This window comes from Lathyrus oleraceus, chromosome 7 (genome assembly GCF_024323335.1).
Source record: "Lathyrus oleraceus cultivar Zhongwan6 chromosome 7, CAAS_Psat_ZW6_1.0, whole genome shotgun sequence".
NCBI lineage: Eukaryota > Viridiplantae > Streptophyta > Magnoliopsida > Fabales > Fabaceae > Lathyrus > Lathyrus oleraceus.
This window is the reverse complement of record NC_066585.1, coordinates 11,455,765-11,475,504: the sequence shown is the minus strand read 5'-3', so window position 1 is coordinate 11,475,504 and position 19,740 is coordinate 11,455,765. Positions and strand designations below refer to the sequence as shown.

General features: G+C 32.0%; 2 pseudogenes; both read left to right on the top strand.

The window, feature by feature from the left end:
• Nucleotides 1-919: 919 nt before the first annotated feature.
• On the top strand, nt 920-2,374 carry LOC127106157 (heat stress transcription factor A-8-like; annotated as a pseudogene).
• On the top strand, nt 2,039-3,959 carry LOC127106155 (protein OCTOPUS-like; annotated as a pseudogene).
• Nucleotides 3,960-19,740: the final 15,781 nt, after the last annotated feature.

Here is a 19,740-nt window from a genome sequence, read left to right as displayed (position 1 = left end):
AGAAAAAAGGACGACCAAACAACACGCATATTAGAACAGAAATGGATACGACAGATAAAATGATAAGATTATATAGTATATATCGTCAACCAAGACACAATAAGAACAACCGTCCTAATCGAGGAGCAACATCTGAGTCATAATCTTTTTGTAACATTGGATTTTTGTAACCTTCAATTTTTATATATCATTAACGTTTTGTTACAACAAGGTTCACAACAAACATCACTATAACATAAGCAAACTTTAAACAGAATATTTCTAACTGATTACAAAAATCAAATTGATGTCATCTCGTCCAAACATCATTTCCCTAACATCCTTATCAGTTTTGATTCGCACCCAACCAAATATACTGTCGAGTCTCTCAATTCTTCTAATTTTTTCCCCTTCAAGTATTTTTCCATCTAACCAACGAACCAACTCCCTCTTCAGTTGATCGAAAGTAGTGATGTTCCAGAAGAGCATCAATATCTAAGGTTTATCTCTCGAATAAATCACCTTTCATAGCGGCGACGAACACCAAACATGGTTGCAAAATGATGAAATGAGATGTGGAAAAATGATGCACACAACACCTCTACTTATAACAAAAAAAAATGCATTTTGCACTGAGGCGCCAGACCAATTGACACGGGCGCTAATTGAATTGGTTGCACCATGTGCAATAGCCAATCCAATTGACGCCTCCTCTATAACTTTAGGAGTTAGCGCCAATTGGTCTGGCGCCTCCTCTTAAAAGTGAGATAGTTTGGAAAATTTTTTAATATTAGGGTTATTTTGGGATTTTTTTTTTAAAATTAGGGGTATTTTGATAAAAAATATACTAAAACTTAATATTTGAAATATATATTATTCTAATAATTCAAAATATTATAATATAATAGTGGAGTTAGTATATACTAGGGGTTTTGAAAACCCCTTCACATGAAAAGTTTTGGTAGAAGAACGCGTCCAGGGGAAGGTGAAACGAAGTTCATAAGTCTTTGTTTCTAGTTAGACACTGTTATATAGAGAGAGTGTGCTTCAAAGTCATTCTTTTGTTGGTTCCTCTGTTTTGCGTTGTATCTGATTATGGTGAAAGCAGCGAGCGAGAATGGTTCTTCTTCTGTGGCACCTTTCTTGACGAAATGTTACGATATGGTTGAAGATCCTTCCACCGACTCCATCATCTTTTGGTCTCAATCCGGTAACAGTTTCATCATCGGTAACGTCTCTCAATTCTCTCTCACTCTTCTTCCTAATTACTTCAAACACAACAATTTCTCCAGCTTCGTCAGACAACTCAATATCTATGTACGTTACTCCCTCTCTCTCTTTCTCTCTCTCTCTCTCTCTCTCTCTCATATATATATATATATATATATATATATATATATATTTCACTCTTCCCGTTTTTTGGATAATTATAATTTCTTGATTAGTATAGTTTGTGAGTTAAAATCTGTTATTACTTAGGGTTTGTGCCTCTATTTGTTAAAAGTGATTCTCTTTTAAAACCAAGCAATTCATGACTGTTGAATTTACCAGGGTTTCAGGAAAATTGATATGGATAATTGGGAATTTGCCAATGAAAACTTCATTAGGGGTCAAAAGCATTTGTTGAGGAATATACGTAGAAGGAAACATCCACATGTTACATATCAACAAAAAGCATTGCCGCAGAAAAACAATTCTGATCAACCGTCACTAGAAGCGATTAATTCTAGCCTGTGGAAACAAGTCGAGAATCTCAAATCGGATAGAAAAACCCTGACACAGGAGTTGGTTAAACATAAGCACCTTGAATCCTCTGAGAGTAAGTTGCTTCTATTGAGTGATCGTCTAGATGGAATGGAGAAGCATCAACAACAGATGCTATCGTTCTTGGTCATGGTCGTACAATGCCCCGGATTCCTGGCTCAGCTACTTCACCCTAAGGAAAATAACTGGCGTTTTGCAGAAGAAGGGAATATGTGGGACCACAGTAGCCGAGATAACGAACCATTTCCTTATGATGGAATGATTGTATAGTATAAGTGAAACACTAAAGCCTGTAGTTCCGCTATCTTCTGCCTTTGAACCAGAACCCGAACTTTCTGCAGACGGGATGAAAGACTTGTGCATCAGTCCGGAGTTCTTGAAATTGCTCCTAGATGAAAAGTTATCTCCATTATATAACCTTTCTCCGTTTCTCGTACCGGATTTACCTGATGATGGTTCGTGGGAAAAACGTTTTTTGGGCAGTCCTTTTCCCGAAAACATTGAAGATATTGATCATGAAAATGAGAGGCACAATGTTAGTGAAATGGAGAGGGAACCTATCACGGAAACTTTAAATGAAAGATCTGCTTTTGAAGCAATGATTGTAGAAATGGAGAAAACTCAAGCATGAGTGTGAATTATATGCTGGTGAGGGAGGATATTGGGTAGGTCACAGGGTTTGGATTCTCAAACTGAGAAAATTGAACTTCCGCTTTAAAAAGTAGCAAAATTTAGAGAGAACAAAGCAATTTTCCTTGCGGTTAAATCATAGCATTATCAAGTCACCTTTTAACAATTTTTTCTTCCATCTTCCTCCAACAGTTGTTTGATCCTCATATGGATTCAGTGTAAGTATTCTCTCTATTTTTCATCTATTTACATGCTAAATGAATTTTCTATGTTCATTGTTTGAATGCTTGTGGAAACAAAAGTTGAAGAGAAGCGGTGGTGCTTGTGACGGTTCTATCATCGGCAATGGTGTTGGTTTGATGAGCAGGGAGGTTGAGAAGCGTAGGACATGAATTTTAGAGAGACGCAATCGGAAGTTGGAGAGTATGGTTTATCATTGGGAAGAAGATCATGTGATACTGATCCTAGGTTATCTGTGGATGATTCGAGGTTTTCATTCGATGCACCTCGGGCTTCTTGGGATGGTTATTTGATTGAGAAAGCGTGTCCGAGGTTTTCCCCTATGGTTTCTATTCATTGTGAGAGGGTTTTGGTTGAGGAAGAAGAAGAAGGAGAAGAAGAGGTGGTGAATTTGGAAAGTGGTGGTGGTGGTGGTGATGGTGGAGAGCATTATCCTGGTGGTTCAGATCAGTCAAAGCATTATTATTCGGATCGGAGAAGGAGAAGTTTTGATAGGTCAAATTCTCGTAGGAAATCAATGGTGATTGGAGATGTTGATGAATTGAGAGTGATATCTAATGCCAAGGTTTCACCGACCACAACCGAGTTATTCTATGGTGCAAAAGTCTTGACCACTGAGGAAGATTTGAGGGGTGCTAATCTGAATCCTAAGAACAATGGTATTGTTCATTCTGATTGTACTACAGGGTCTTATTCTAAGGAAGCTTGTGATGTTGAAATTGGAGTTGATGAAAAGGGGCCGAACAAGTTTCACAAATGGGGCAAGTTGTGGAATAAATTGGGATTAATACAGAGGAGAAAGGAAGATAAGTTGGGAGAGAAAGAATGTGTTTCTGGTGATGTTGTTAATAAGCCGATTGCCGAGTCTTGGCAGAAGCTTAGGAGGGTTGTTAATGGACAAGGGAGTGAATCGGTTAGTGAGAAACTTATTCATAGCCATAGTGTTAGTTGTAGAAATCATAGTAGAATGCCTGGTTTTGTCAATGACCTTGCAGGTCCTGAAACCAAAGGCAATGTTTTGAATGGAAGACAAGAGCTTACGCTTCAAAGGAATCAAAGTGTTAGGTATTTGTCGAGTAATGTTGACACTGGTCGATTCTATTTGACATCGTTGAAGAGCTATCGACGAAGCAGGTCAGGAAAGAGTAGCAGGATTTGAATCCATCAGCAAGAAGTTTCTTGTAAAGCTGTAACTTTTGGTTGGAAGAATTACATATAGTGTTGTTGTTTCTCTCCATTAGATAAAGTTCTTCACCCTGTTAAATTTTGGTTGCAATGTTTGTAGCAGAGAATAGAACATTGATTTCAACAATATTATTGGCATAATAAATTTCTGATTTCAACAATGCTAGGACTAACATGATTTACAATACTAGATTTTACTAGTTTTTAATGCAGAATACTTGTTAATTTGGTCAAGATGCAGGTTAGGTTTTCAAAATTTGTTCAGGTAGCATCAAATAATGACTAAAATTTCATTAGTATGTTTATATGGTAATTAAAATGATCTCTATTTTTTAATAATTTTATTAAATTATTCTTATTGTATATTTGAATTAGCATTAATGCAAAGTGAAAAAACAATAAATTAAAAATATTAATTAGAGATTACAATTAGAATTCTAATAGTTGTTGGCCATGCTTTATGTTTAGTGTTATTGAAGTTTAATGGAAAATTGATTTTCTGCAATTCTTGCCACAATGAGTTCATATTAAAAAAACAGTTCAAACAAAAAATGATTTTTGTAACTAATCTACTTGTAAATCGTTTTTTTTTAAAAATAAAACTATTTAAACTTGTGTAAACCGTATTGAACCGGATTGGAAGCATTTCACATTTTCTCACAGTTTTGTTTTAATGAAAAACGGGTTGGTTTTCATACTAGAATCATAAAGTGATTGGATCCGGCCCAAAAAATATTTCATGATTCAACCACTTTTGTTTGCTTTTGGTTAAGCTCCCCCCACCACGTGATGATGAGATAATGAAGTTTCATTTCTCAACTAATGAAAACAAAAGAGTAGTAATACTTTCAGAGTTAAAGTTGATGAAGCAGAAAGAAGCAGTTTTAAAATAACTACAAAAAAAAAATTCTAAGTTAGAGTTGATGAAGCAGAAAGAAACAGTTTTAGAAAAACTACAAAAAAATTTCTTCTAATCTCTTTCTTTCACATAAAAAAATTGTGTCTATAGTTGTTATAAATATATGTCTTTATTAACTATTTTAGTTATAAATTTATTTTAAATAATCATTTTAGCTATTGAATTATTTTTGTTAGAAAATCATGTGAATAAAAATAGTAAAATTGGATTAATAAATGTTTATAAAGTGTGTGCTTAATAATTGGTACGATTGAATTTTAAGATGGAATATTGAAAAATGAATAGAAACAAAAGAAAATTCAAACTTTGGATCTAGTAGCAATGTAGCATATGATACCTACTACCATATGATACCATTAATTAACGTAAACTATAGTACAATACTTAATTACCTTACCACCACTATAAATCAATTACCACATTTTAATGATTATTCATTTTAAAAAAAGCTTTCAAACCGACCCACCACTGAAAATATCAACATTCACACAAAGGAATAAAGATTGCATCACACGTAAAAGTTTATTATATATTTGGAGGTAGTGAGTTTATTAAGGCATGTTTTCATATTTTGGTAAGTGGTCCTATATCTCTACTATAGTATGAATATGCATTCTCAGGGATAATTGTTTTGTCCCATTAATAATTGGCTGAATTTTGCAGTGGTTCCTTGTTAGCTATTAGCATGTATTCTCAAAATCTGTTTATTTTGATGAACAAGTAATTCATGTGATAAAAATGTCTCATAATAGCATAATTACACTTTTAAAGCAAACAATCCTATAAAGAAATTTAGTGAAATAGAGTAAGCCAATTTACTATAAAACGACCATTCGTCATCAAGGTTAATTTGTAAGCATAATATCATTATATTCATCATTAAGGTTATTTTCACATCTAATTCGTTATATTCACATAAAGCTCCTACATCTCCTACTTCATTCCGTTCATCCCAATTACAAAAGGCAATGATTCTGTTTCAATTATATATATATATATATATATATATATATATATATATATATATATATATATATATATAGTCATGTTTTGATAGATGTCTAACTTTAATACGCTTTTCTTGAATGCAGGAATCCAATTTCCTTTAACAGGAACCAGATTTCTTTGCTGCACTTTACGAAAGGTAACATATTTGTAATTTTTGAAAGGCAATAGGTAAATAGATAAACATGCTCATTATATTATATGTCGAACTTCATTTATTCCATGAGCAAACTTGTTTTGTTTTGGATAGAAAAATAGTTGCATTGATCTATTATCAACCTATCAACATTAATTACAATTACCTTGTCCTAAGAATCTGATAAATTATTGATTTTGCAGATTTTTTTCTGTCAACTTTGGCATGGGCAAAGGTATTTACTCTATAATTTTAATATTTTATTTATGCTTCTGCAATTCAATAGAATTGTTTTTTATATTTAAGTTAATTTTTTTTTTTATTTTTCCAGAATCGGATAATCCTCCTATCATCAACATCTTGATAGCAGTTGGCACTATAATAGTATTTTTTATTATTTTAATTATTGTTAATCGTCTTTGGAGATTTTATAGACGTCGATAACTTGTTCGGATAATCAAAGAGAGAATCAGTGAGTCAACGTTTGACTCATTTGTCTCGCTTCAACACACTAAAAATCAGTGTATGATATGTGCGTACGAGTTCGAAGATGGAGAAATAATTCATAGTTTGTCACGCACATATGCATTTTATAAAAAATGTTTGCCCCAATATTTATTAAAAATGACTCTTACCTGCACCATTTGTAGGACAAAGATTTGGGGTATATTAATGTAATATTTTTAAATATATTATATAATAAAGAGTATATTTGTATTAGTAAGATATTTTGAATTATTTTTATTTGTCTGAATGATTGTCTAATAACATATTAAAAATGGCTTTGCATTAATCATAATTAAAAAATTAATCAAAATTGAATTTTTTATAAATTAAAAGTAATTATAAAATAATAAATTAAGTTTATTTTAAAAAAACATACACTGAATAAATACTTTTTATTAAAAAACTTATTCAAATTAAAGTTTTTTTATTAATTTCATTAAATTAAAATAAGATAATAACTATAATTATTTTTACACTTCAATTTTATTAAATTAGTGTTTGAGAATGAATATAATAATATATAAAATTAATTAATATTATATTATCTATCAACCCCAGTTATTAAATTATATATTAATAATATTTTACTTATAATATAACTACCTTGAAAGTCGTGTTATTTATTGAGTGTAAAATACATTCACATTAACTCATATTTATTGAACAATTTGGATTTATTCAAAGTGTAAAAAGATATACTATAAATAAATATTTATTATCAATGGGAATAAAAAACATGTGTTTTTGATACATAAAAAACTATGAGTCAAATATTTGACATTAATCAGAATAAAAGATACAGAACAAGTTTTGATCATATATATATTTGAATAAACACAAGAAAAATATATAGAAAAACATGGACACATATTTTCAGTGACATATAAAAAAAATAATGAATACGTATTTTTATTGGCTAATGTAAGAAAAACACGAGAACAATTTATCATCCATAAATACAACTAAAATATGGGACAAACTTTTATCATTAATACATAATAATATGAGAACAATATTTGAACTAAAAATCAAATTATATAGTAATTTGTAAAAAATAATCATGATGATTTGATAGAATTTTTTATAGAAATAACCCACTTTTTTATGGAAATTCTCAAAATATCTCTGGTTTCAAAAAAAATCTCAAACTACCCCACTTTTAGGAGGAGGCGCCAATTCAATTGGTGTCTCCTCTTAAATACTTGAATGGAGGCGCTAAGGGCATGTGCCATAGCCAATCCAATTGGCGCCCATGTTTATTATTTGAGAGGAGACGCCAATTGGATTGACACCTCAATGTAAAATACAATTTGTTTTGCTAAATGATATACGTGATAGATAAATTTGAAATATGACCAATTGATATTAATAAAAAATTTCGTTTACACAAAAAAGCCTAATGGGGATGACCGGGATCACCTAACCAACCTCCGGTCCCACATCCCCTAGCTACCATAACCCACGTTGGTGATTCACCACTGATGTTTGAGCATCTGAGGGCCCAGGAGCGTCACTACCAACTACAGGAGATGGTCTATTGAGGTTGTCAGACAAGTCGACATAGTCTTCAGTATGCATCGAGGGTGTACCTCCGTAGCTGAGTTCATGACCCATGCCAGAGTAGTTGGGTTGTGGTTGACTCATTGGTGGGCGACCGGGACGGTTGAAGGGAGACATGGGTGTGAATGATGCGCCGAGGAAAGGTTGTTGGGGTGTTTGGTAGAGATATGGTTGTTGGATGTTTTGGTTTTGTGAGGTTTGGGCTTCTTGTCTATGGCTGGAGGAGGGGCGGTTGGTGTTGAATGATTGTTGGGTGTTCTGGCTTAGGTGACTTTAGTAGGGTGATGGGGTGGGTGCGAAGCGATATTGGGTCTCAGGTTGATGCTCAATTTGTTGGTGGTGGTATGGGGTATGCTCTTGGTATTGGGGTTGAGTGTATGACATGTTTTGGTTGTATGTTTGTGTGTTGGTTGAACGGAACGTTTGAAGGACAAGGGGTTGTGTGTATCCGGTCTGACACTGTTGTTGGGGGTTTGATGTTGAGGTGTCAGGTGTGTAAGTCATCTGGCGTGGGTCGTACAAGTACATATCCTCGACGATGAACTGAAAACCAACCGATCTGTACCAAGCCATATAAGTACGACTTGGTTTTTCTTCAGTTGGCATGACTGCGTCAGTTAACACATGGTCATGACGGTGCTTCCATTTGCGACACTTCGATCTTGCGAAGCTTTGCCATGGATTGAAGTTCCATTGGTCGTTAACTTTACGCAGATGCCATTCTCCTAGGCTAGTTGGGGGATCTGGGATGTTTTGGGGCATACCGAACTGCAGCTTCACACGATCACTGTTGTGCATCTCCACAGTTGTGAACTGTATTGTAGCGGTAAATTCATGATCATCAAGCTATGGATAAGCTAGAGATCAAATAACAAGAGTCGCCACCGCGCTTTTATTGTTTCCAAGGGAAAAAGGGAAAAAGTACGAACAAAACCCAAAAGTAAGAAGTTTTCAAATCAAAACTAGTAAAATGTCAGAGATTACAGGTAAGGGGGTTGGTTACACAGAGGGAAGATGTTAGCACCCAAAGTTTCCTAGGTACTCCTAGGGAGCCCTTTTTGTGTGCATATGTATTTGATACAAATTGATGTTTACAAACAAATATAATGGGGGGATGATAAAAGAATTTATTAATTATACTTTTCTGTTTGGCAATACCTTCGGTCTTGTGCCTACGTACCAACATAAAAATGAGGGATCAAAATCTCGTAGTTCGTGATACAAATTTCAAAGTGGATGCATTGCTATTAACAAAAAATTAAGTTTGCTTTTGGTTAAGCTTCCCCCACCACGTGATGATGAGATAATGAAGTTTCATTCTCAACTAATGAAAACAAAGGAGTAGATATCCTTACAGAGTTAGAGTTGATGAAGCAGAAAGAAGCAGTTTTAGAAAAACTACAAAAAAAATTCTGAGTTAGAGTTGATGAAGCAGAAAGAAGCAGTTTTAGAAAAACTACAAACAATTTCTTCTAATCTCTTTCTTTCACACAAAAAATTGTGTCTATTAATATATTAGTTGTTATAAAAATATGTCTTTATTGACTATTTTGGTTATAAATTTATTTTAAATAGACATTTTAGCTATTGAATTATTGTTGTTAGAAAATCATGTGAATAAAAATAGTAAAATTGGATTAATAAATGTTTATAAAGTGTGTGCTTAATAATTGGTACGATTGAATTTTAAGATGGAATATTGAAAAATGAATAGAAACAAAAGAAAATTCAAACTTTGTATCTAGTAGCAATGTAGCATATGATACCTACTACCATATGATACCATTAATTAACGTAAACTATAGTACAATACTTAATTACCTTACCACCACTATAAATCAATTACCACATTTTAATGATTATTCATTTTAAAAAAAGCTTTCAAACCGACCCACCACTGAAAATATCAACATTCACACAAAGGAATAAAGATTGCATCACACGTAAAAGTTTATTATATATTTGGAGGTAGTGAGTTTATTAAGGCATGTTTTCATATTTTGGTAAGTGGTCCTATATCTCTACTATAGTATGAATATGCATTCTCAGAGATAATTGTTTTGTCCCATTAATAATTGGCTGAATTTTGCAGTGGTTCCTTGTTAGCTATTAGCATGTATTCTCAAAATCTGTTTATTTTGATGAACAAGTAATTCATGTGATAAAAATGTCTCATAATAGCATAATTACACTTTTAAAGCAAACAATCCTATAAAGAAATTTAGTGAAATAGAGTAAGCCAATTTACTATAAAACGACCATTCGTCATCAAGGTTAATTTGTAAGCATAATATCATTATATTCATCATCAAGGTTATTTTCACATCTAATTCGTTATATTCACATAAAGCTCCTACATCTCCTACTTCATTCCGTTCATCCAAATTACAAAAGGCAATGGTTCTGTTTCAATTATATATATATATATATATATATATATATATATATATATATATATATATATATATATATATATATATATATATATATATATAGTCATGTTTTGATAGATGTCTAACTTTAATACGCTTTTCTTGAATGCAGGAATCCAATTTCCTTTAACAGGAACCAGATTTCTTTGCTGCACTTTACGAAAGGTAACATATTTGTAATTTTTGAAAGGCAATAGGTAAATAGATAAACATGCTCATTATATTATATGTCGAACTTCATTTATTCCATGAGCAAACTTGTTTTGTTTTGGATAGAAAAATAGTTGCATTGATCTATTATCAACCTATCAACATTAATTACAATTACCTTGTCCTAAGAATCTGATAAATTATTGATTTTGCAGATTTTTTTTCCGTCAACTTTGGCATGGGCAAAGGTATTTACTCTATAATTTTAATATTTTATTTATGCTTCTGCAATTCAATAGAATTGTTTTTTATATTTAAGTTAATTTTTTTTTATTTTTCCAGAATCGGATAATCCTCCTATCATCAACATCTTGATAGAAGTTGGCACTATAATAGTATTTTTTATTATTTTAATTATTGTTAATCGTCTTTGGAGATTTTATAGACGTCGATAACTTGTTCGGATAATCAAAGAGAGAATCAGTGAGTCAACTTTTGACTCATTTGTCTCGCTTCAACACACTAAAAATCAGTGTATGATATGTGCGTACGAGTTCGAAGATGGAGAAATAATTCATAGTTTGTCACGCACATATGCATTTTATAAAAAATGTTTGCCCCAATATTTATTAAAAATGACTCTTACCTGCTCCATTTGCAGGACAAAGATTTGGGGTATATTAATGTAATATTTTTAAATATATTATATAATAAAGAGTATATTTGTATTAGTAAGATATTTTGAATTATTTTTATTTGTCTGAATGATTGTCTAATAACATATTCAAAATGGCTTTGCATTAATCATAATTAAAAAATTAATCAAAATTGAATTTTTTATAAATTAAAAGTAATTATAAAATAATAAATTAAGTTTATTTTAAAAAAACATACACTGAATAAATACTTTTTATTAAAAAACTTATCCAAATTAAAGTTTTTTTTTATTAATTTCATTAAATTAAAATAAGATAATAACTATAATTATTTTTACACTTCAATTTTATTAAATTAGTGTTTGAGAATGAATATAATAATATATAAAATTAATTAATATTATATTATCTATCAACCCCAGTTATTAAATTATATATTAATAATATTTTACTTATAATATAACTACCTTGAAAGTCGTGTTATTTATTGAGTGTAAAATACATTTACATTAACACATATTTATTGAACAATTTGGATTTATTCAAAGTGTAAAAAGATATACTATAAATAAATATTTATTATCAATGGGAATAAAAAACATGTGTCTTTGATACATAAAAAACTATGAGTCAAATATTTGACATTAATCAGAATAAAAGATACAGAACAAGTTTTGATCATATATATATTTGAATAAACACAAGAAAAATATATAGAAAAACATGGACACATATTTTCAGTGACATATAAAAAAATAATGAATACGTATTTTTATTGGCTAATGTAAGAAAAACACGAGAACAATTTATCATCCATAAATACAACTAAAATATGGGACAAACTTTTATCATTAATACATAATAATATGAGAACAATATTTGAACTAAAAATCAAATTTTATAGTAATTTGTAAAAAATAATCATGATGATTTGATAGAATTTTTTATAGAAATAACCCACTTTTTTATGGAAATTCTCAAAATATCTCTGGTTTCAAAAAAAATCTCAAACTACCCCACTTTTAGGAGGAGGCGCCAATTCAATTGGTGTCTCCTCTTAAATACTTGAATGGAGGCGCTAAGGGCATGTGCCATAGCCAATCCAATTGGCGCCCATGTTTATAATTTGAGAGGAGACGCCAATTGGATTGACACCTCAATGTAAAATACAATTTTTTTTGCTAAATGGTATACGTGATAGATAAATTTGAAATATGACCAATTGATATTAATAAAAAATTTCGTTTACATAAAAAAGCTGAATGGGGATGACCGGGATCACCTAACCAACCTCCGGTCCCACATCCCCTAGCTACCATAATCCACGTTGGTGATTCACCACTGATGTTTGAGCATCTGAGGGCCCAGGAGCGTCACTACCAACTACAGGAGATGGTCTATTGAGGTTGTCAGACAAGTCGACATAGTCTTCAGTATGCATCGAGGGTGTACCTCCGTAGCTGAGTTCATGACCCATGCCAGAGTAGTTGTGTTGTGGTTGACTCATTGGTGGGCGACCGGGACGGTTGAAGGGAGACATGGGTGTGAATGATGCGCCGAGGAAAGGTTGGAAATGTTGTTGGGGTGTTTGGTAGAGATATGGTTGTTGGATGTTTTGGTTTTGTGAGGTTTGGGCTTCTTGTCTATGGCTGGAGGAGGGGCGGTTGGTGTTGAATGATCGTTGGGTGTTCTGACTAAGGTGACTTTGGTAGGGTGATGGGGTGGGTGCGAAGCGATGTTGGGTCTCAGGTTGATGCTCAATTTGTTGGTGGTGGTATGGGGTATGCTCTTGGTATTGGGGTTGGGTGTATGGCATGTTTTGGTTGTATGTTTGTGTGTTGGTTGAACGGAACGTTTGAAGGACAAGGGGTTGTGTGTATCCGGTCTGACACTGTTGTTGGGGGTTTGATGTTGAGGTGTCAGGTGTGTAAGTCATCTGGCGTGGGTCGTACAAGTACATATCCTCGACGATGAACTGAAAACCAACCGATCTGTACCAAGCCATATAAGTACGACTTGGTTTTTCTTCAGTTGGCATGACTGCGTCAGTTAACACATGGTCATGGCGGTGCTTCCATTTGCGACACTTCGATCTTGCGAAGCTTTGCCATGGATTGAAGTTCCATTGGTCGTTAACTTTGCGCAGATGTCATTCTCCTAGGCTAGTTGGGGGATCTGGGATGTTTTGGGGCATACCGAACTGCAGCTTCACACGATCACTGTTGTGCATCTCCACAGTTGTGAACTGTATTGTAGCGGTAAATTCATGATCATCAAGCTATGGATAAGCTAGAGATCAAATAACAAGAGTCGCCACCGCGCTTTTATTGTTTCCAAGGGAAAAAGGGAAAAAGTACGAACAAAACCCAAAAGTAAGAAGTTTTCAAATCAAAACTAGTAACATGTCAGAGATTACAGGTAAGGGGGTTGGTTACACAGTGGGAAGGTGTTAGCACCCAAAGTTTCCTAGGTACTCCTAGGGAGCCCTTTTTGTGTGCATATGTATTTGATACAAATTGATGTTTACAAACAAATATAATGGGGGGATGATAAAAGAATTCATTAATTATACTTTTGTGTTTGGCAATACCTTCGGTCTTGTGCCTACGTACCAACATAAAAATGAGGGATCAAAATCTCGTAGTTCGTGATACAAATTTCAAAGTGGATGCATTGCTTTTAACAAAAAATTAAGTTTGCTTTTGGTTAAGCTTCCCCCACCACGTGATGATGAGATAATGAAGTTTCATTCTCAACTAATGAAAACAAAGGAGTAGATATCCTTACAGAGTTAGAGTTGACGAAGCAGAAAGAAGCAGTTTTAGAAAAACTACAAAAAAATTCTGAGTTAGAGTTGATGAAGCAGAAAGAAGCAGTTTTAGAAAAACTAGAAACAATTTCTTCTAATCTCTTTCTTTCACACAAAAAATTGTGTCTATTAATATATTAGTTGTTATAAAAATATGTCTTTATTGACTATTTTGGTTATAAATTTATTTTAAATAGACATTTTAGCTATTGAATTATTGTTGTTAGAAAATCATGTGAATAAAAATAGTAAAATTGGATTAATAAATGTTTATAAAGTGTGTGCTTAATAATTGGTACGATTGAATTTTAAGATGGAATATTGAAAAATGAATAGAAACAAAAGAAAATTCAAACTTTGTATCTAGTAGCAATGTAGCATATGATACCTACTACCATATGATACCATTAATTAACGTAAACTATAGTACAATATTTAATTACCTTACCACCACTATAAATCAATTACCATATTTTAATGATTATTCATTTTAAAAAAAGCTTTCAAACCGACCCACCACTGAAAATATCAACATTCACACAAAGGAATAAAGATTGCATCACACGTAAAAGTTTATTATATATTTGGAGGTAGTGAGTTTATTAAGGCATGTTTTCATATTTTGGTAAGTGGACCTATATCTCTACTATAGTATGAATATGCATTCTCAGAGATAATTGTTTTGTCCCATTAATAATTGGCTGAATTTTGCAGTGGTTCCTTGTTAGCTATTAGCATGTATTCTCAAAATCTGTTTATTTTGATGAACAAGTAATTCATGTGATAAAAATGTCTCATAATAGCATAATTACACTTTTAAAGCAAACAATCCTATAAAGAAATTTAGTGAAATAGAGTAAGCCAATTTACTATAAAACGACCATTCGTCATCAAGGTTAATTTGTAAGCATAATATCATTATATTCATCATCAAGGTTATTTTCACATCTAATTCGTTATATTCACATAAAGCTCCTACATCTCCTACTTCATTCCGTTCATCCAAATTACAAAAGGCAATGGTTCTGTTTCAATTATATATATATATATATATATATATATATATATATATATATATATATATATATATATATATATATATATATATATATATATATATATACATATATAGTCATGTTTTGATAGATGTCTAACTTTAATACGCTTTTCTTGAATGCAGGAATCCAATTTCCTTTAACAGGAACCAGATTTCTTTGCTGCACTTTACGAAAGGTAACATATTTGTAATTTTTGAAAGGCAATAGGTAAATAGATAAACATGCTCATTATATTATATGTCGAACTTCATTTATTCCATGAGCAAACTTGTTTTGTTTTGGATAGAAAAATAGTTGCATTGATCTATTATCAACCTATCAACATTAATTACAATTACCTTGTCCTAAGAATCTGATAAATTATTGATTTTGCAGATTTTTTTCCGTCAACTTTGGCATGGGCAAAGGTATTTACTCTATAATTTTAATATTTTATTTATGCTTCTGCAATTCAATAGAATTGTTTTTTATATTTAAGTTAATTTTTTTTTTATTTTTCCAGAATCGGATAATCCTCCTATCATCAACATCTTGATAGCAGTTGGCACTATAATAGTATTTTTTATTATTTTAATTATTATTAATCGTCTTTGGAGATTTTATAGACGTCGATAACTTGTTCGGATAATCAAAGAGAGAATCAGTGAGTCAACGTTTGACTCATTTGTCTCGCTTCAACACACTAAAAATCAGTGTATGATATGTGCGTACGAGTTCGAAGATGGAGAAATAATTCATAGTTTGTCACGCACATATGCATTTTATAAAAAATGTTTGCCCCAATATTTATTAAAAATGACTCTTACCTGCTCCATTTGCAGGACAAAGATTTGGGGTATATTAATGTAATATTTTTAAATATATTATATAATAAAGAGTAAATTTGTATTAGTAAGATATTTTGAATTATTTTTATTTGTCTGAATGATTGTCTAATAACATATTAAAAATGGCTTTGCATTAATCATAATTAAAAAAGTAATCAAAATTGAATTTTTTATAAATTAAAAGTAATTATAAAATAATAAATTAAGTTTATTTTAAAAAAACATACACTGAATAAATACTTTTTATTAAAAAACTTATTCAAATTAAAGTTTTTTTATTAATTTCATTAAATTAAAATAAGATAATAACTATAATTATTTTTACACTTCAATTTTATTAAATTAGTGTTTGAGAATGAATATAATAATATATAAAATTAATTAATATTATATTATCTATAAACCAAGTTATTAAATTATATATTAATAATATTTTACTTATAATATAACTACCTTAAAAGTCGTGTTATTTATTAAGTGTAAAATACATTTACATTAACACATATTTATTGAACAATTTGGATTTATTCAAAGTGTAAAAAGATATACTATAAATAAATATTTATTATCAATGGGAATAAAAAACATGTGTCTTTGATACATAAAAAACTATGAGTCAAATATTTGACATTAATCAGAATAAAAGATACAGAACAAGTTTTGATCATATATATACTTGAATAAACACAAGAAATATATATAGAAAAACATGGACACATATTTTCAGTGACATATAAAAAAAATTAATGAATACGTATTTTTATTGGCTAATGTAAGAAAAACACGAGAACAATTTATCATCCATAAATACAACTAAAATATGGGACAAACTTTTATCATTAATACATAATAATATGAGAACAATATTTGAACTAAAAATCAAATTTTATAGTAATTTGTAAAAAATAATCATGATGATTTGATAGAATTTTTTATAGAAATAACCCACTTTTTTATGGAAATTCTCAAAATATCTTTGGTTTCAAAAAAAATCTCAAACTACCCCACTTTTAGGAGGAGGCGCCAATTCAATTGGTGTCTCCTCTTAAATACTTGAATGGAGGCGCTAAGGGCATGTGCCATAGCCAATCCAATTGGCGCCCATGTTTATAATTTGAGAGGAGACGCCAATTGGATTGACACCTCAATGTAAAATACAATTTTTTTTGCTAAATGGTATACGTGATAGATAAATTTGAAATATGACCAATTGATATTAATAAAAAATTTCGTTTACATAAAAAAGCTGAATGGGGATGACCGGGATCACCTAACCAACCTCCGGTCCCACATCCCCTAGCTACCATAATCCACGTTGGTGATTCACCACTGATGTTTGAGCATCTGAGGGCCCAGGAGCGTCACTACCAACTACAGGAGATGGTCTATTGAGGTTGTCAGACAAGTCGACATAGTCTTCAGTATGCATCGAGGGTGTACCTCCGTAGCTGAGTTCATGACCCATGCCAGAGTAGTTGTGTTGTGGTTGACTCATTGGTGGGCGACCGGGACGGTTGAAGGGAGACATGGGTGTGAATGATGCGCCGAGGAAAGGTTGGAAAGGTTGTTGGGGTGTTTGGTAGAGATATGGTTGTTGGATGTTTTGGTTTTGTGAGGTTTGGGCTTCTTGTCTATGGCTGGAGGAGGGGCGGTTGGTGTTGAATGATCGTTGGGTGTTCTGACTAAGGTGACTTTGGTAGGGTGATGGGGTGGGTGCGAAGCGATGTTGGGTCTCAGGTTGATGCTCAATTTGTTGGTGGTGGTATGGGGTATGCTCTTGGTATTGGGGTTGAGTGTATGGCATGTTTTGGTTGTATGTTTGTGTGTTGGTTGAACGGAACGTTTGAAGGACAAGGGGTTGTGTGTATCCGGTCTGACACTGTTGTTGGGGGTTTGATGTTGAGGTGTCAGGTGTGTAAGTCATCTGGCGTGGGTCGTACAAGTACATATCCTCGACGATGAACTGAAAACCAACCGATCTGTACCAAGCCATATAAGTACGACTTGGTTTTTCTTCAGTTGGCATGACTGCGTCAGTTAACACATGGTCATGACGGTGCTTCCATTTGCGACACTTCGATCTTGCGAAGCTTTGCCATGGATTGAAGTTCCATTGGTCGTTAACTTTACGCAGGTGCCATTCTCCTAGGCTAGTTGGGGGATCTGGGATGTTTTGGGGCATACCGAACTGCAGCTTCACACGATCACTGTTGTGCATCTCCACAGTTGTGAACTGTATTGTAGCGGTAAATTCATGATCATCAAGCTATGGATAAGCTAGAGATCAAATAACAAGAGTCGCCACCGCGCTTTTATTGTTTCCAAGGGAAAAAGGGAAAAAGTACGAACAAAACCCAAAAGTAAGAAGTTTTCAAATCAAAACTAGTAAAATGTCAGAGATTACAGGTAAGGGGGTTGGTTACACAGAGGGAAGATGTTAGCACCCAAAGTTTCCTAGGTACTCCTAGGGAGCCCTTTTTGTGTGCATATGTATTTGATACAAATTGATGTTTACAAACAAATATAATGGGGGGATGATAAAAGAATTTATTAATTATACTTTTCTGTTTGGCAATACCTTCGGTCTTGTGCCTACGTACCAACATAAAAATGAGGGATCAAAATCTCGTAGTTCGTGATACAAATTTCAAAGTGGATGCATTGCTATTAACAAAAAATTAAGTTTGCTTTTGGTTAAGCTTCCCCCACCACGTGATGATGAGATAATGAAGTTTCATTCTCAACTAATGAAAACAAAGGAGTAGATATCCTTACAGAGTTAGAGTTGATGAAGCAGAAAGAAGCAGTTTTAGAAAAACTACAAAAAAATTCTGAGTTAGAGTTGATGAAGCAGAAAGAAGCAGTTTTAGAAAAACTACAAACAATTTCTTCTAATCTCTTTCTTTCACACAAAAAATTGTGTCTATTAATATATTAGTTGTTATAAAAATATGTCTTTATTGACTATTTTGGTTATAAATTTATTTTAAATAGACATTTTAGCTATTGAATTATTGTTGTTAGAAAATCATGTGAATAAAAATAGTAAAATTGGATTAATAAATGTTTATAAAGTGTGTGCTTAATAATTGGTACGATTGAATTTTAAGATGGAATATTGAAAAATGAATAGAAACAAAAGAAAATTCAAACTTTGTATCTAGTAGCAATGTAGCATATGATACCTACTACCATATGATACCATTAATTAACGTAAACTATAGTACAATACTTAATTACCTTACCACCACTATAAATCAATTACCACATTTTAATGATTATTCATTTTAAAAAAAGCTTTCAAACCGACCCACCACTGAAAATATCAACATTCACACAAAGGAATAAAGATTGCATCACACGTAAAAGTTTATTATATATTTGGAGGTAGTGAGTTTATTAAGGCATGTTTTCATATTTTGGTAAGTGGTCCTATATCTCTACTATAGTATGAATATGCATTCTCAGAGATAATTGTTTTGTCCCATTAATAATTGGCTGAATTTTGCAGTGGTTCCTTGTTAGCTATTAGCATGTATTCTCAAAATCTGTTTATTTTGATGAACAAGTAATTCATGTGATAAAAATGTCTCATAATAGCATAATTACACTTTTAAAGCAAACAATCCTATAAAGAAATTTAGTGAAATAGAGTAAGCCAATTTACTATAAAACGACCATTCGTCATCAAGGTTAATTTGTAAGCATAATATCATTATATTCATCATCAAGGTTATTTTCACATCTAATTCGTTATATTCACATAAAGCTCCTACATCTCCTACTTCATTCCGTTCATCCAAATTACAAAAGGCAATGGTTCTGTTTCATATATATATATATATATATATATATATATATATATATATATATATATATATAT